Raw genomic sequence first — 18,381 nt, forward strand, 5'->3', positions numbered from 1 at the left:
TGTGGATGCTCTGAAAAGCTTATCATTTGCATATCACAGCATCTTCTTCCTGTCGGTTAAATTTCACGTTTGTAGCACGTCATCTTCGTAGTGTAGCAATTTTAATGGCCAGTAGTGTAGTTACCAACTAATAATAAGACATTGTAATTCTGTCAGTGACAGCAAAGGACTTGGAAGAGCAGTTGAACGGAATGGACAGTGTCTTGAAAGGAGGATATAAGATGAACATCAACCAAAGCAAAACGAGGATAACGGAATGCAGTCCAATTAAGTCGGGTGATGCTGAGGGAATTAGATTAGGAAATGAGACACTTAAAGTAGTAAAGGAGTTTTGCTATTTTGGGAGCAAAATAACTGATGATGGTCGAAGTAGAGAGGATATAAAATGTAGACTGGCAATGGCAAGGAAAGCGTTTCTGAAGAAGAGAAATTTGTTAACATCAAGTATAGATTCAAGTGTCAGGAAGTCGTTTCTGAAAGTATTTGTGTGGAGTGTAGCCATGTATGGAAGTGAAACGTGGACGATAAATAGTTTGGACAAGAAGAGAATAGAAGCTTTCGAAATGTGGTGCTACAGAAGAGTACTGAAGATCAGATGGGTAGATCACATAACTAATGAGGAGGTATTGAATAGAATTCGGGAGAACAGGAGTTTGTGGCACAACTTGACAAGAAGAAGGGCCCAATTGGTAGGACATGTTCTGAGGCATGAAGGGATCACAAATTTAGTACTGGAGGGCAGCGTGGAGGGTATAAATCGTAGAGGGAGACCAAGAGATGAATACACTAAGCAGATTCAGAAGGATGTAGGTTGCAGCAAGTACTGGGAGATGAAGAAACTTGCACAGGATAGAGTGGCGTGGAGAGCTGCATTAAACCAGTCTCAGGACTGAAGACAACAACAACAATAACAACAATAAGAGAGGTGCATATGCGCCACGAGGTGCCAAGCTGCGAAGTAAGCATTGGCTGCTGAGCAAAATAGTTGTGCGGTCACTGATCTGGAGAGTTGTTGCTGGAATAGGAAAAAAATGAGTGTCCTTATGAGAAGGGGGTGAATTAGTGAAATTATTAGTAGGTTTATAACTTCCTAAATGAATAGCAGGATTTTTGATACGCAGTAGTACCACTAGTTTTTGAAATTCAGTAATATTTCCAGGTGGAATTTGTGACAAAATGGAGAAGAAAAAAAAAAAAAAAGAATTGCACGTATTACGTGTCTTGCGAGTCGACTAACGGGCGCGGATCGTTTAAGCCGGTGACGGAGGTCTCCGCCTGCGACACGGCGCGACACGGCCGCCGTGGCCGCTGGGACCGCAGATGGGCCCGGCTAACGACTGTGCGGTCCGGAGACGGCGGCTGGGATGAGGCGACGCGCCGGCGGAATCCGCGCCGCCAACTTGGCAACTGCGGCGGCGGCGATATTGTGCGAGTTCCAAACTTAATATCGGCCGCGGCGATCGTGTTTCAGCCGCCTTGAGCTGCTCCCCCCACCACAGCCAGGGCTTCCTTCCTGCGGACCCCGGCCACCGCCTCACAGGGACAACGACGCTGGCCTGGAACAAAGGCCCAACTCCCTGCCGACCCACTTCATGCGCACTGCTTCCGGCGAAGCCTTCTCGCTATCCGTGCCTCTATCTTCTATATCCGAATTTACACCGAAATCAATACTCGGATAAATCTGTTACTTTCCACTGCAACAGACTCTGACTGTTCTACGCATGCCATTCTCTGACAAATGCTAAGATCGTGTGATGTTTATTTAACTATTTACACTGACACTTATGCTGTAAGTAGGTGGCCGCAGGATAATATAAAGCTCCGAAATTTTCTTCAAAGCTTTCTCTGAATGTATGCCGTGTCCTCCAGAAGATACGAGACACAGCGATACACAAGACAGGACACGAACGTCAGCCTACAGAGATGCCCAACGCACACCGTAGGCTCAAAACGTTCAGACAGATTTTATTCCTGGCATATAAGCGAAGACAGCGCATTAACTACGGTGGTACTTGAAGTAACACCAGCTGTGAGAATCGAGTTTTAACTCTTCCACTGCGCATTTTGCCACCTGACACGTGCGCGTAACTTTCAAGTGCAGCGATTACACACGACTGTAGCAGTCCGTGATTACTGAGAAACAATTAACATGCAAAATGCAGTATTATCGTGTTAAGTGATTTCTTTTTGTAATCATTGTAGATAAATACTTACTTTTTTAAAGAAGGTACTTCATTAGGAGACAAAAAACATGTAGTTGTTGTGACCTTCAGTCCTGAGACTGGTTTCATGCAGCTCTCCATGCTACTCCATCCTGTGCAAGCCTCTTCATCTCCCAGTACCTACTGCAACATACATCCTTCTGAATCTGCTTAGTGTATTCATCTCTTGGTCTCCTTCTACGATTTTTACCCTCCACGCTGCCCTCCAATACCAAACTGGTGATTCCTTGATACCTCAGAACATCTCCTACCAACCGATCCCTTCTTCTAGTCAAGTTGCGCCACAAACTCCTCTTCTCCCCAATTCTATTCAATAACCTCCCCATTAGTTATGTGATCTACCCCTCTAATCTTCAGCATTCTTCTGTAACACCACATTTCAAAAGCTTCTATTCTCTTCTTGTTCAAACTAGTTATCGTCCATGTTTCACTTCCATACATGGCTACGCTCCATACAAATACTTTCAGCAACGACATCCTGACACTTAAATCCGTACTCGATGTTAACAAATTCCTCTTCTTCAGAAACGCTTTCCTTACCATTGCCAGTGTACATTTTATATCCTCCCTACTTCGACCATCATCAGTAATTTTGCTCCCCATATAGCAAAACTCCTTTACTACTTTAAGTGTCTCATTTCCTAATCTAATTCCCTCAGTATCACTCGACTTAATTCGACTACATTCCATTATCGTTGTTTTGCTTTTGTTGAAGTTCATCTTATATCTTCCCTTGAAAACACTGTCCATTCCGTTCAACTGCTCTTCCAAGTCCTTTGCTGTCTCTGACAGAATTACAATGTCATCGGCGAACCTTAAAGTTTTTATTTCTTCTCCATGGATTTTAATACCCAGTCCGAATTTTTCTTTTGTTTCCTTTACTGCTTGCTCAATACACAGATTGAATAACAACGGGGGGAGGCTACAACCCTGTCTCACTCCCTTCCCAACCACTGCTTCCCTTTCATGTCCCTCGACTCTAATAACTTCCATCTGGTTTCTGTACAAATTGTAAACTGCCTTTCGCTCCCTGTATTTTATCCCTGCCACCTTCATAATTTGAAAGAGAGTATTCCAGTCAACATTGTCAAAAGATTTCTCTAAGCCCACAAATGCTAGAAACGTATGTTTGCCTTTCCTTAATCTATCTTCTAAGATAAGTCGTAGGGTCAGTATTGCCTCACGTGTCCCAATATTTGTATGGAATCCAAACTGATCTTCCCCAAGGTCGGCTTCTACCAGTTTTTCCATTCGTCTGTAGAAAATTCATGTTAGTATTTTGCAGCCGTGACTTATTAAACTGACAGTTCGGTAATTTTCACATCTGTCATCACCTGCTTTCTTCGGGACTGGAATTTTTATATTCTTCTTGAAGTCTGAGGGTATTTCACCTGTCTTATACATTCTGGTCACCGGATGGTAGAGTTTTGTCGGGACTGGCTCTCCCAAGGCTGTCAGTAGTTCTAATGGAATGTTCTCTACTCCGGGGACCTTGTTTCGACTCAGGTCTTTCAGTGCTGTGTCAAACTCTTCACGCAGTATCATATCTCTCATTTCATCTTCATCTACACCCTCTTCCTCTTCTATAATATTGTCCTCCAGTACATTGCCCTTGTATAGACCCGCTGTATTCTCCTTCCACCTTTCTGATTTCCAGTTTTTCTTTAGAACTGGGTTTCCATCTGAGCTCTTGATATTAAAGCGAGTGGTTCTCTTTTCTCCAAAGGTCTCTTTAATCTTCCTGTAAGCAGTATCTATTTTACCCCTAGTGAGATAAGCCTCTATATCCTCACATTTGTCCTCTAGCCATTTTGCACTTTCTGTCGATCTCATTTTTGAGACGTTTGTATTCCTTTTTGCCTGTTTCATTTACTGAATTTTTATATTTTCTCCTTTTATCAATTAAATTCAATATTTCTTCTGTTACCCAAGGATTTCTACTAGCCCTCGTCTTTTTACCTACTTGATCCTCTGCTGCCTTCACTACTTCCTCCCTCAAAGTTACCCATTCTTCTTCTACTAAAATGTAAACTTTCACGGCCGGAATTATCGTGTCCATTATAATTATCCGGGCTGTTATGCCGTGGTCGGTTGATGAATTCTGTGGTGATTCTCAACGTTTCGTCTCCGACTGCGGGAGACATCTTCAAGGGGGTCCGTAGCTTGATGGAAGGTCCAACACACACACTGGCTCGCTACTGACTGCCGCTAAATTCCGTGTCCGAGCGCCCCCGCGCCGCGGCGTGACGTCACGTGTTTAGAAAACGTCAGTGCAATTGGCCGCTGTCCGTCGCCGTCGATCGCCGTTGCCATCACCCAGTAGTGGACGGGTGGTACACATCTTCTTTAACACCGGCATCCATATACCGTTTAATTTGATGCCCTCCTCCTTTCGGTTGAAATTATTTAGGTGTTTAGCGATTTCGATTGCCTCCCTGTAGAGCCTTTCGTAGTATCCGCTCGTGGCCGCTAGTACTTGCGTCTCTTCGAAACGAATATTGTGGTTCCCTGGCTGGAAAGCATGCTCCGCAACAGCTGATCGTTCCGTTTCTCCTCTTCTATAATTTCCCTTGTGCTCTTCCAAACGTTTAGAAGCAGTTCTTTTGGTGGTACCCACATAAACATCACCACAGCTGCATGGGATCCTATACACTCCAGATTTTTCCAATGGTTTGCGAGCGTCCTTGGCAGACCTAAGGTATTCCTGTATCGTCCTGGTGGGCTTGGAAATTACGGTAATATTCCGCTTCGTCAAGATCCTCCCTATTCTTTCCGTTACACTTTTAACAAACGGCAGCAAAACCTTAGATTTTGCAGTAGCCTGTACGTCAGTATGATTTCTGCGTGGCTGCCTCAACGCACGTTTTATTTCGGCGGACGAACATCCGTTCTTCGTTAGTGCATTGTGGAGATGTTCCATCTCAGCGTCGAGCAACTCAGGTTCACAAATATTTCTAGCTCTGTCCGCTAACGTCTTGATAACACCCCGCTTCTGTTGTGGGTGGTGGTTCGAATCCCGGTGCAAATAACGGTCCGTGTGCGTGGGTTTGCGGTACACTGAGTGGCCCCAACTACCATTTTCGTTTCTAAACACAAGCACGTCGAGGAAATGTAGTTTGCCGTCTACCTCCTCCTCCATTGTAAACTGAATTCTTGAGTTTATACTGTTCAGATGTTCGTGGAACCGGCTTAGTTCCTCCCTACCATGTCTCCACAACACAAACGTGTCATCCACGTATCGGAACCATACATTTGGTTTCTTGCTGGCAGTACCTAAGGCCTGTTCTTCGAATTTCTCCATAAAGAAGTTAGCAATTACGGGACTTAGGGGGCTTCCCATAGCCACGCCATCCGTTTGCTCATAAAACTGTTCATTCCACTTGAAGTATGTGGTCGTCAAACAACACTTAAACAGCTCTAAAATATCGGCAGGAAAAATTCGATCCAGCTGTTCCAATACATCATTAAGTGGAACCATGGTAAACAGCGATACCACATCGAAGCTGACCAATATGTCCTCCGGCTGGACCACTATGCCATTCAATCTGCTGATGAAATGTGTCGAATTCCTTATATACGAGTCCGAACGGCCCACATGTGGTTTTAACAGCGTAGTCAAAAACTTGGCTAACGAGTAGGTGGGCGAACCAATGGCACTTAGTATCGGTCTTAACGGAACATTTTCTTTATGAATTTTGGGCAATCCATAAAGCCTCGGTGGTAGCGCAACCGAACTGCAGAGACCTTTCTGCACACTCTCTTCAATGGAGGGCTTTTTTATTAACCGCGACACAGTTCTGAGAACGTTGTTAGTGGGGTCCTTATTCAGCTTCCTATATGCTTGCGGATCCAGTAGACTATCAGAGAAAAATTACGGAATTTAGCGGCAGTCAGTAGCGAGCCAGTGTGTGTGTTGGACCTTCCATCAAGCTACGGACCCCCTTGAAGATGTCTCCCGCAGTCGGAGACGAAACGTTGGGAATCACCACAGAATTCATCAACCGACCACGGCATAACAGCCCGGATAATTATAATGGACATTCTTCTTCTACTTTATGTCTTTCCCCCATTCCTGTCAATTGTTCCCTTATGCTCTCCCTGAAGCTGTGTTCAACCTCTGGTTTAGTCAGTTTATCCAGGTCCCATCTCCTTAAATTACCACCTTTTTGCAGTTTCTTCAGTTTCAATCTACAGTTCATAACCATTAGATTGTTGTCAGAGTCCACATCTGCCCCTGGAAATGTCTTACAATTTAAAACCTTATTATTAGGACATTAGTAATACTTCAAAGCGTGGTATCTTTCGAAACAAAAATCCAAACATAAAGGTGTAGTACATCGCATGCAAATGTATCTAGCCTCGATTAGTTTGTTACGTTTTGCACATACAACATAACTTCTCTGGGTGGTCTATTTCTGTCATGTTTGTGTGATTAGCGACATAAAATTGTTCTCGGTTATGCGAAAAGGATTATCGCCATCAGCCGATCTTCTTCGACGGGCTTCTGTTTGCTGTCGGTCGTGAGCGTATGTGATCTGTTGATCAATTTATGCTGCAAATCAGATATTGAAATATTTCTCCTCTTTTGAATATTATATAGAGCATGCACGTTCAGGAGGTCCAGAGTCACCAAACAAAAAATTAATTTTTAAACCATTTTACAGTTTTTCGTACACATTCTACTGAACTTAGTGTCATGTCGCTCCTGTCGGCGACTCCTATATTTTCAGTGCAGCCTACGATGCCAGCTGGTTTTCCTTTTGCTTCATTTGTACTTCTGTCAATTTTGTCAGTTGCTACAATTTCGCTTTTATGAAGAGTTGAAAAGCATCCTCACTTTCCGAACGTCCTGCCACCTGAGAGCGAGAAGTCAAACTCTTGATATGAACTCGATCTCACTTGTTTTAAGTTTTTCTGTTAAAGCAGGCATGGCTTTACGGTTTGTCCTTGCAGTTCCATAAGCGTTAGTTACCCCGTCATGCAGATAAGAAAAAAACGTAAGGCTAGAATACCAATTGTCAACATATAGCAGCATGACCTTTACTAAGGTGACGCTCCGGTAAAGTGAGAACGGTGCTTCCAGGTATTGCAACATTTATATCAAAATCAGTTTCTTTTTTTTTAGGTCCGTTGCTGCACCCACATCAATAAATTCAAGAATATGTGCAGTTTCAAAATCACCAAACACAAGAAACTTTAGTCTAAATCTATGGCGTTTGGATGGGATGTACTGCTTACAGAGGACACGACCTTTGTGGAGTACTACATTTTCGTCAATGTACAAATTATTAAAATGATGGAAAGCATCCGGAAATACTTATCCTAGGTTAACCACAGTCCGCCTAGTTTTTCAGATTATGTCATCTCTGGGACCCTAATGTTGTCAACAAAATGTAACATTCTCAGTAGCGGCAAGTACCTATTCATAGACATGATTTGCGCAAACACTGAAGTAGACAGTAACGGGTCGCTGGTCGAGTAACTGTATATTTCTTTTTTTTTTTTTCACTTGAACCAACAGCAATTTTACGGTAAGAAAACAGTAAATTTCATCACTGTTCATGTTTTTCCAAAAACGCAGTCTTGATTTTTCACTGGAGCAGCTACAAATACACTCATAAATTATATTTCTCAGCTATGTAGTTTACAGTTTCTTGGCTAAAAAACCTGGAAGCGGTCACAAACAGTAGATGAGCCATCTCAATTAATGATTTTGCAGCCGAAATGACTGTTATCGATTTATACACTTTGCGGTCCAAATCAGAGTCTTTCGTGTCTTCCAGCAGATTTGTCAAACGTATGCTCAGGTTCTTCTTCGGAATCGGAGGAAGACCTAAATCTGGATCTGCATTTACTGGCTCAGCGTTTGATGGTTCACAAATATTTTAAATGTTTGTGCCAAGGGGTTCACCTATAGGTATCCGGGTAACACCTAGTATTCCACCAATTAGACAGCATACTTGTGCAACTGTCATCTCTGTCTCTTTGGGCGGGGTAGCGGACGTTATCCATATCTATATTATTGAATCATTGAACCGCTATAAATATATTTCATAGCACGTCATATATATAGTCCTAGGTTATTGAAATGGTTAGTGTTTGTATACGTCTGGAGCAGACAAAAGATTAAGTACGATAGGGACGTGCAGCCGTAGTGTGTCAACTTTGTTATGTCACAAATCGCAACGGAGCAACATCTTCAAATAAAGTGTTCAAGAGTTCTACAGAATAATTTGAAGAAGAGAAAAGTGTTTGAAAAGTTTATGTAGCACACTCTCAGACAAAAACAACAATACGTGGACACATGCCGTGACTTGACTGAAATGCAAAACGCGGACAATTCTTTTCCGGAAACGATCATCACTAGTGACGGAAATCCTGCCACAAAGCGACAGAGTGCAGAAATTCGCATGGTCAGTGCTTTGAAGATACAACCGACATTTAAGCCAATGCAAAGCAAGAGTTAAACTACTTTTCTAACAGTTTGATGTCGATATATGAACGTTCTGAGCTACGGTCGCAGGTTCGAATCCTGCCTCGGGCATGGATGTGTGTGTTGTCCTTAGGTTAGTGAGGTTTAAGCAGTTCTAAGTTCTAGGGAACTGATGACCTCAGAAGTTAAGTCGCATAGTGCTCAGAGCCATTTTTGAACCCATAGTGCTCAGAGCCATTTGAACCAATTTTTTTGTTTCGTCACAACGTACAGTGTTCACTTGCTCTGACCTAGCTTTACATGTGGTCTAGCCCTGAATCAAGTGAATGATAACTACGATCACTTGTAGAATCTCCGGTTAGGCTCTTCTTAACGACGACTATAGCCACGGTCCTGATGCTGTCTCGACTCAGTATCGAGTTCATACGGGCGCTGAACTCTCATAATACCGTCGACCAAGCTGAGCCGTGCGTTTGCTTGCATCCGCGTCTGGCAGATGGATGTCCTTCTGGGAACTAGATGGGGCAAGCGTAGTGTAGTCCATTCTATGTGAGTCCCCTTTGGCGTCTGACCATAACCACCCCGCCGTTCCAGAACGTTTCAGGACTTGATTCATAAAAAATTGAGAAAAAAATGATTCAAATGGCTCTGAGTGCGATGGAACTTAACATCTGAGGTTATCAGTCCCCTAGAACTTAGAACTACTTAAACCTAACTAACCTAAGGACATCACACACATCCATGCCCGAGGCAGGATTCGAACCTGCGACCGTAGCGGTCGCGCGTTTCCAGACTGTAGCGCCTAGAACCGCTCGCCCACCCAGGCCGGATATGACGAAACGTCTTCATATTAAGGTTGTGTAATATTTCTTTTAATAAATTATTGTAATTTGTTACTAATCTGTATTGCCATGTGTTTTTGTTTAGATGATGTCTAAACCTATTCGGTTCTGTGGTGAGCCTGTAAAGCTCATGCGTGCAGGCAAACTACTTCGTAATAGCAACTACTTTTGGTGGCAACGGGTTCTCTTCCTGCCAACTATTTATGTTTCACACCAAGTGTGTTTGCTGATAACAACAATTTATATTGTAAATGTCGACTTAAGTACAAAGAAGAACTGTAACCATTCGTGCGAATTCAAATGTTCAAAAATGAGTGAATTCCTAAGGGACCAAACTGCTGAGGTCATCGGTCTCTATACTTACACACTACTTAAACGAACTTATGCTAAGAACAACACACACACCCCTGCCCGAGGGAGGACTCGAACCTCCGGCGGGAGGGTCCGCGCAATCAGTGACATGGCGCCTCTAACCGCGCGGCCACTCCCTAACCAAGCTTCCATTTTGGAGTATCACCATCAGCTGTACCGAATTATTGGCACCGCGCAAGAAATGTCACTGCGTTGTTTCTTTTTAAAAATATTCATACTGCTATTTCCCTATTGTGACACGACTGTAATTTATGGTTTTCATGTACTACTGTATTAAGATTATGTCTTCACTTTCCACTCCCAATGCGGAAGTACTCACATAAAATTGTGAACACAGTCAGAATGTACGACATCTATATCTACATCTACATGAATACTGTGCAAATCACATTTAAGTGCCTGGCAGAGAGTTCATCGAACCTCCTTCTCTATTATTCCAATCTCATTTAGTGCGCGAAAAGCACGAACACATATATCTTTTCCGTACGAGCTTATTTTATCATGGTGATCATTTCTCACTATGTAGGTTGACGTCAACAAAATATTTTCGCATTCGGAGGACAAAGTTGGTGATTTGAATTTCGTGAGAAGATTCCTCAGCAACGAAACACGCCTTTGTTTCGGTGATCTGCATCCCAAATCCTGTATCATTTCAGTGACACTCTCACCCCTACTTCGCGATAATACAGAACGTGCTGCCCTTCTTTGAACTTTTTCGATGTACTCCGTCAATCGTATCTGGTAAGGATCCCACACCGCCCAGCAGTATTCTAAAGGAGGATGGATAAGCATAGTCTAGGCAGTCTCCTTAGTAAATCTGTTACATTTTCTAAGTTTCCTATCAATAAAAAGCAGTCTTTGGTTAGCCTCCCCCGCAACATTTTCTATGTGTTTCTTCCAATTTAAGTTGTTCGTAACTGGAATTCCCAGGTATTTAGTTAAATTTACGGCTTTTAGATCAGACTGATTTATCGTGTAAACGAAGTTTAACGAGTTCCTTTTAGTACTATTGTGGATGACCTTTTCGCACCATTTAGATATTTTTTCTAAATCGTTTTGCAGTTTGTTTTCATCTTCTGATGACTTTATTAGTCGATAAACGACAGCGTCATCTGCAAACAACCGAAGACGGCTACTCAGACTGTCTCCAAAATCGTTTATACAGAAAAGGAACAGCAAAGGGTCTACAACAGTACCTCGGGGAACGCCAGAAATCACTTCTGTCTTACTCGATGACTTTCCCTCAGTTACTACGAACTGTGACCTCTCTGACAGGAAATCACAAATCCAGTCACATAACTCAGACGATATTCCATAAGCACTCAATTTCACTACGAGCCGCTTGTGTGGCACAGTGTCAAAGGCCATTCCGAAATCCAGAAATACGGAATCAATTTCAAATATCCTGTCAATAGCACTCAACACTTCATGCGAGTAAAGAGATAGTTGTGTTATACATGAGCAATGTTTTCGAAATCCATGTTGACTGTGAGTCAACAGACCGTTTTTTTCGTGGTAATTTGTTCGAACACAATATATGTTCCATACTCCTGCTGCATATCGACGTTAATGATATGGGCCTGTAATTTAGTGGATTGCTCCTACTACCTTTCTTGAATATTGGTGTGACCTGAGCAGCTTTCCAGTCTTTGGTTACGGATCTTTCGTCGAGCGAACCATTGTATGTGATGATTAAGTATGGAGCTATTGCACCAGCATACTCCGAAAGGAACGTAATTGGTATGTCTTCTGGACCAGAAGACTTGCTTTTATTAAGTGATTTAAATTTCTTAACTACTCCGAGGATACCTACTGCTACGTTATTAATGTTGGCAGCTGTTCTTGATTCGAATTCTGGAATATTTACTTCGTCTTCTTTTGTGAAGGCATTTCGGTAGGCTGTGTTTAGTAACTCTGTATTCGCGACACTGTCTTCGGTAGTGTCTCCATTGTTATCGCGCAGAGAAGGCATTGATTGTGTCTTGCCGCTAGCATACATCACATATGACCAGAATCTCTTTGGATTTTATGCCAGATTTCGAGACAGTTTCGTTGTAGAAACTATTACAAAAATCTCGCGATGAAGTCTGCGCTAAATTTCGAGCTTCTGTGAAAGATCGCCAATCTTGGAAATTTTGCGTCCGTTTATATTTGAATGTGTTTCTCGTTGTTTATGCACAATGTTCTGAACTGTTTTGTGTACCAATGAGGATCAACTCCGTCGTTTGTTAATTTATTTGGTACAATTCTCTCAATTGCTGCCGATACTATTTCCTTGAATTCAAGCCACATCTGGTCTACACTTGCATTGTTAATTTTGAAGGAGTGGATATTGTCTTTCAGGAAGGCGTCAAACGAATTTTTATCTGATTTTTTGAAAAGGTATATTTTTCGTTTAGTTTTAGAGGATTTGTGGGTTACAATATCCAATCTCGCTACGATAACCCTGTTTTCATTAATCGATGTGTTAGTTTTGATGCTCGTTTGTTGCTAAGAGGTGAAGTATGTTTTCACAACCGTTTACTATTCGCGTGGACTCATGAACTAACTGCTCGAGATAATTTACAGAGAATGCTTTTAGCACAATTTCGGATGATCTTTTATACGTAACTCAGGAATTAAACATGTATTTTTCCCAACATATCGAGGGTAAATTAAAGCCACCGCCAACTATTTACATGTTTGAAATCAAATACAAGTTTTATTTGAACCTTTTAGCAAATTTTATCATCTGAATTGGGAGGTCTGTAAATGTATCCAATTATTATTTTATTCCGGTTGCGCACGCTAACTGACAGGAACTATCTACTTCAATTTAGAGACAAGATAAATCACTTCTAGCAGCAGCAAACGTGCCACCACCAACGTGTTTAGCCTATCCTTTTGGAGCACCGTTAGGTTTTTTGCAAAAATTTCGGCTGAGCTTACCTCCGGCTTTAGCCAGCTTTTAGTTCCTATAACGATTTGAGCATCAGTGCTTTCTATTAGCACTTGGAGCTCTGCTACTTTTCCAACACAGCTACGACAATTTACAACTGTTATACCGACGGCTCCTGTATCTACGTTCTTCCTGTGTTCGGCTTGCACCCCTTGTGACTGAAGCTCTTTTTATGTTTTCCCGAGATCCTCTAACCTAAAAAACCGCCTAGTCCACGTCACACAGCTCCTGGTACCCGTGTAGCTGCCACCTGCGTATATTGGACTCCTGAACTATTCAGCAGAATCCGCAATCCAACCACACTATGGCGCAAGTCGAGGAATCAGCACCCCACAGGGTCACAGAACCATCTGAGCCTCTGATTCAGACCCTCCACTCAGCTCTGTGGCAGACGTCTGCAATCGTTCCTTTCGACTATGCTGCAAATGGTCAGCTCTGCTTTCATCTCGCAGGCAAGACTGGCAGCCTTTACCATCTCTGTTAGCCACTGGAAACCAGAGAGAATCTCTTCTGATCCAAAGTGACATACATCATTGGTACCAACCTGAGCTACTACCTGCTGTTGGCTGCATCCTGTGATCTGCAATGCATCTGGAAGGACCTGTTCCTCGTCTACAATGACTCGACCTGGTGTGCACATGGAGTGCACATTGGCTTTTTTTCCCCTTCTTGGCAGCCATGTCCCTAAGGTGTCCCATAACGCACCTATCGTTGGAGCTCCCATCCTCTGGGAGTGTGAAGACTGAGAGGCATCTGGCTCAGCGACAGTGTCAGCCATAGCACCTGGAATCTGTTTGTCAGACTAACTGCGGAGGCCATACTTACAGCCCCCTGGGGAGTCTTTCGGCACCTGCTATGTCCTGGGGCGGCCTGACACTCAACCAGAGGTGAGGGTTCAACCTCAGTGCGAGCAGTAAATGGCTGGCCACTGGTGAGGATGGAGTGGAGGACTTGGATGTCCCTACGGCCAGCCCCACAATGATGGTGCCCATCCACTGCAGCCTCAAGCTGTGTATCCGAAGCCATCACAGCCTGGAGCTAAGAGCGAAGTGTCACCAACTTGGCTCACATTCGCACACAACAATCAGAGTCCCTATCGATGCTAAAGATCGTGGAAAATCACACTGCTCAGATAAACGGACTATCAGCACATGCTGCAGAACTCTACTGTAGACACAGACAAAAATGCAGGACTGCGCCAAAAAAATTTAGTATGCACAGACTCAAAAACCTAACTACTGAAGCACTCAGGTGAAATTAAATAATTCACCCCTGATTAGGGACTTGTAATATGTCACAAAATCGGTTTACTTTCCGACACAAACGAAAACGAGGGAACTGTGGCTATTAGATGTTAAATTAACAGGCAGAAATTCAAAAAACTAAACTATTAAAGCAAACAGATGGTATTATACAAATCACTCCTGGTTAGGAACTCGTAAAAGTCACAAAATCGGTACTTCCCCGTTGCTGCGTCTGTCTCGGCCGGATGCTGCTGCGTAATGACTTATGAATATTAATTCTATCCACCCAGTTCCGTAATTTAGATCGCTAACACACACCCCTATGGTGTCGCTCTGTTCAGAGACCTTACACATTTGAACTGAAATCGTTGTAGTACGGAAATGGTACGTCTCAGGACATGGATTTCAGTTTGAAATATTATGTACCCACTCCCCTCTACAAGTGCTAAAGGTTTGTAACGGAATAATGATGAGAGGCGGGAGACAATATCGGCGACGGCACGTAGCCTGCTCCTCTCGAACTGCATCACGGGGCCGCCAGGTCGAACGTCCCCATCCGAAAGTTCAACGATCGGACGGAGAACCATCAACAGTGTGATATGCCTTCGCTTCATGAGACACAGCAAGGAGACTTACGCTCAGCAGATACAGTTTGGCATAGACCTAAAACACAGCGACCGAGCGAGGTGGGGCAGTGGTTAGCACACTGGTCCCGCATGAGGTAGGACGACGGTTCAAACCGACGTCCAGGCGTCCTAGTTTAGGTTCTCCACGGTTTCCCTAAATCGTTTTAGCAAATACCAGGATGATTCCGTTGGAAGGGCAAGGCCGATTTCGTTCCCCTCCTTCCCCAAAATGAGCCTGCGCTCCGTCCCTAATGTTGATGGGGTGTTAAACACTAAACTTCTGCTCGTCAAACACAGGGTCTCCCAGCCACCTGAAGACTGACATGTAACATTTCAAAACGTATTACGAAGGTTGAAAGAGAAATTTTCAGATGTCAGCTGCATAGGGGCACTGCATTAAATGCAATGGCGATAAGTGAAAATTTCTGCCATACTGAGGATCGAAACCTGGTGCTCATATTCCCCAAGACGGATGCCTTAACCACTTCGGCCATCCGAACGTGCCTTCCGTTCAGCCCAAATTACCACATGGCACGCATTACAGATGTAGGGTCCTTCGTTCATATTCCCGCTATATGTGTCCAGTTATTCAACTGAGTCCTACAAGGGTTCGGTCGAGTGAGATCATCCGTATTTTGCGGATCGTAACAAAGGGGATATATATATACATATATATATATATATATATATATATATATATATATATATATATATATATGAAGTAGTATAAAAAAGTATAAAATGTTTAGAAAGTTCAATATAAACATTAAAAAAGACTAATATTATTCTCTGCATTTCAATTAAATGTTTATGAGACAGTCAATATATGTAGGACAGCGTGTGTAGAAACAAAATAAAAAATGTATCGAGTAAATGTCGTTTAGCAGCCAGAGTGACACAACCAGCATGATTATCTTTCTTGTAACATCGTTCGATAAGAAGATATGAAAATATCTTCTTTCAATAGCGCCCAATACATCTGGAATGCATTCGCTTCTACATGTTCACTCGTAAATGGTTTGAGACGGACCTTCTTTCACTGACATCAGCAGCCGCCGTCGTCGCTCTCGCTGTCGGTGTCGATTATGTTGACAAACCCTCCCGCCGGAGGTTCGAGTCCTCCCTTGGGCATGGATGTGTGTGTTGTTCTTAGCATAAGTTAGTTTAAGTAATGTGTAAGTTTAGGGACCGATGACCTCAGCAGTTTGGTCCCTTAGGAATTCACAGACACATTCACACACATTATGTTGATAAAGTGTGACACTCGTCCCTGTTCCCTGCCGTTTGTTATCTTTTTACGACCACTGTTCTTACTTCGTGACAGATGGTTACTAGTCATGATGAACCGTCAATGACGAAACGTCGGACAATTCGCCTTGCTCTGCCAACAGATCGGGAAACATCATAGCACGTCCAGACACAATAGCTCTTCTCTGCCATTCTGTCACGTCTCCACGTCGAAGCATCGCACCATACTGATTCCACACAGCTGAATGTCAAGTACACTGCACTTCACTGCCATGACTTACGACAGCGATTTGGGACACATAACTGCGTGGTACCATTTCTGTGCCATCTGCAGCGCCTCAAAGTGACCGGTATGCTCCTCTAAAGGATGATTAATATTTTTTCATGCGGGTTTATTTGATAAGCTTTTTAGGACAGAGAAAAAAAAAGAAGTATGATTTCAGTTTTTAGGATTTCGTGCCTCAAGCGGTAAAAACAGAACCCTTATGGGATCATTTTGTTGTCCGTCTGTCTGTCCGAATATTAGGAACCCTTTTATCTCAGGAACAGCTGTAAGTATCAGGTTGAAATTTATGTTACGCACTAAGGGCTACGGTCCCTTGAGGACGTAAAATATTTAAACTTCTACTTCCGTGAAATCAGAAGATACAGCGATTTATGCCACATAAGCTATAGACCCTCTGCTATACCTGATGTACATAAACAACATAAGAGCTGCCCTCTTAGATTGTTTGCAGATGATGCCGTCATTTACCCTCTTTTAAGGTCATCAGAGGATCAAAACTAATTGTAAAAAGTATTTAGACAAGATAGCTGTATGATGCGAAATGTGGCTATTGACTCTAAATAATGAAAAGTATGAAGTCACCCACTTGAGTACTGAAAGAAATCCACTAAATCTCGGTTACACGATAAATCACACAAATCTAAAGGCGGTAAATTCAAATAAATGCTTAGGGACTAAAATTACGGATAACGTAAATTGGAACACTTACGTAGACACTGTTGTAGGGAAAGCAAACCAATGTGATTTATTGGCAAAATACTTACAAAATGCAAAAGGCCTACTAAAGAGACTGCTTACCCCACGCTTGCCCGTTCTCTTCTGGAGTATTGCTGTGCGGTGTGCGATCCGCATCAGGTGCGACTGACGGAGGGCATCGAAAAGTACAGAGAAGACCGGCTCGTTTTGTATTACAACAAACCGGCCGGAGTGGGCGAGCGGTTCTAGGCGCTACAGTCTGGAACCGCGAGACCGCTACGGTCGCAGGTTCGAATCCTGCCTCGGGCATGGATGTGTGTGATATCCTTAGGTTAGTTAGGTTTTAGTAGTTCTAAGTTCTAGGGGACTGATGACCTCAGAAGTTGAGTCACGTAGTGCTCAGAGCCATTTGAACGATATTACCCCAAAGTAGGGGATAGAGTGCCACGGAAATGACACTTGAATTGGGGCAGCGATTATTAAAACAAAAGCCTTGTTCGTTGCGACAAGAACTTCTTGTGCATTTTCAATAGGAGCTTTCTCCAGCGATTGCGAAAATATTCTGTTTGCGCCCGCCTACACAGGGAGGCATGATGATCATGATAATAAGAGAAGTCAGAACTCGCACAGAAAGATTTAAGTGCTCGTTTTTCCTGCACACTGTTCGAAAGTGGACTGGCAGAGAAATAGCTTGAAGGCTATTCGATGAACCCTTGCCAAACACTTAATTGTGATCTGCAGAATAATCATGTAGCTGTAGATGTAGAGTTTTGATACTTGCAAAGTCACTCATCAAAAACGTATAGGGTACTTCCCGTTGATGTAGAATCATATTATTTGGCAGGAAGGAAGATTTTATGGTACAAGTAAAGGGAAGAGCCGAAAATTGTTAATTTGGATTTATATAACAGGGAAAAAATATTTTTTGTCATGTTATCAGACTGTCTCTCCATCTGTTACGAACCCCTTTCCTCAGTTTGATATCTTGCCAGTATCGATATCGATAACAGGCAAAAATCATCTAAATTCTCGATTCCCGGGGTGAAGTCAGAAGATACACCCATTTATGTCACATATGCTATAAAGCCTCTGCTTTTCCTATCTACATAAACAACATAAGAGCAGCCCTCTTAGACTGTTTGCTGATCATGCCACCATTTAGCGTCTTTTGAGGTCATCAGAGGATCAAAATCAATTGCAAAAAGTATTTGGATAACGAATTTCGTATGGGACACTCGGTACGTGAGTCCTGCTCGAATTTATTCTGATTTTTTCGTAGCCTTCGGAGTAGTGTGAATCATGGAATGATTTGAATTAACAGGATGTTCCTTTCCTAGAGTTAATTTTACCCGAACTCTCAGTGCATGGTCTGACGTTTCATGCGCAACAGCGTAATAACTGCTGAGTAGATTGGCCGCTAAAGCGCGTGCGCGCGCGCGCTTGTCCCAACACCAAGAGGAAGTTTTGCGAGATA

The sequence above is a fragment of the Schistocerca piceifrons genome, chromosome 4 (assembly GCF_021461385.2).
Source record: "Schistocerca piceifrons isolate TAMUIC-IGC-003096 chromosome 4, iqSchPice1.1, whole genome shotgun sequence".
Lineage (NCBI taxonomy): Eukaryota > Metazoa > Arthropoda > Insecta > Orthoptera > Acrididae > Schistocerca > Schistocerca piceifrons.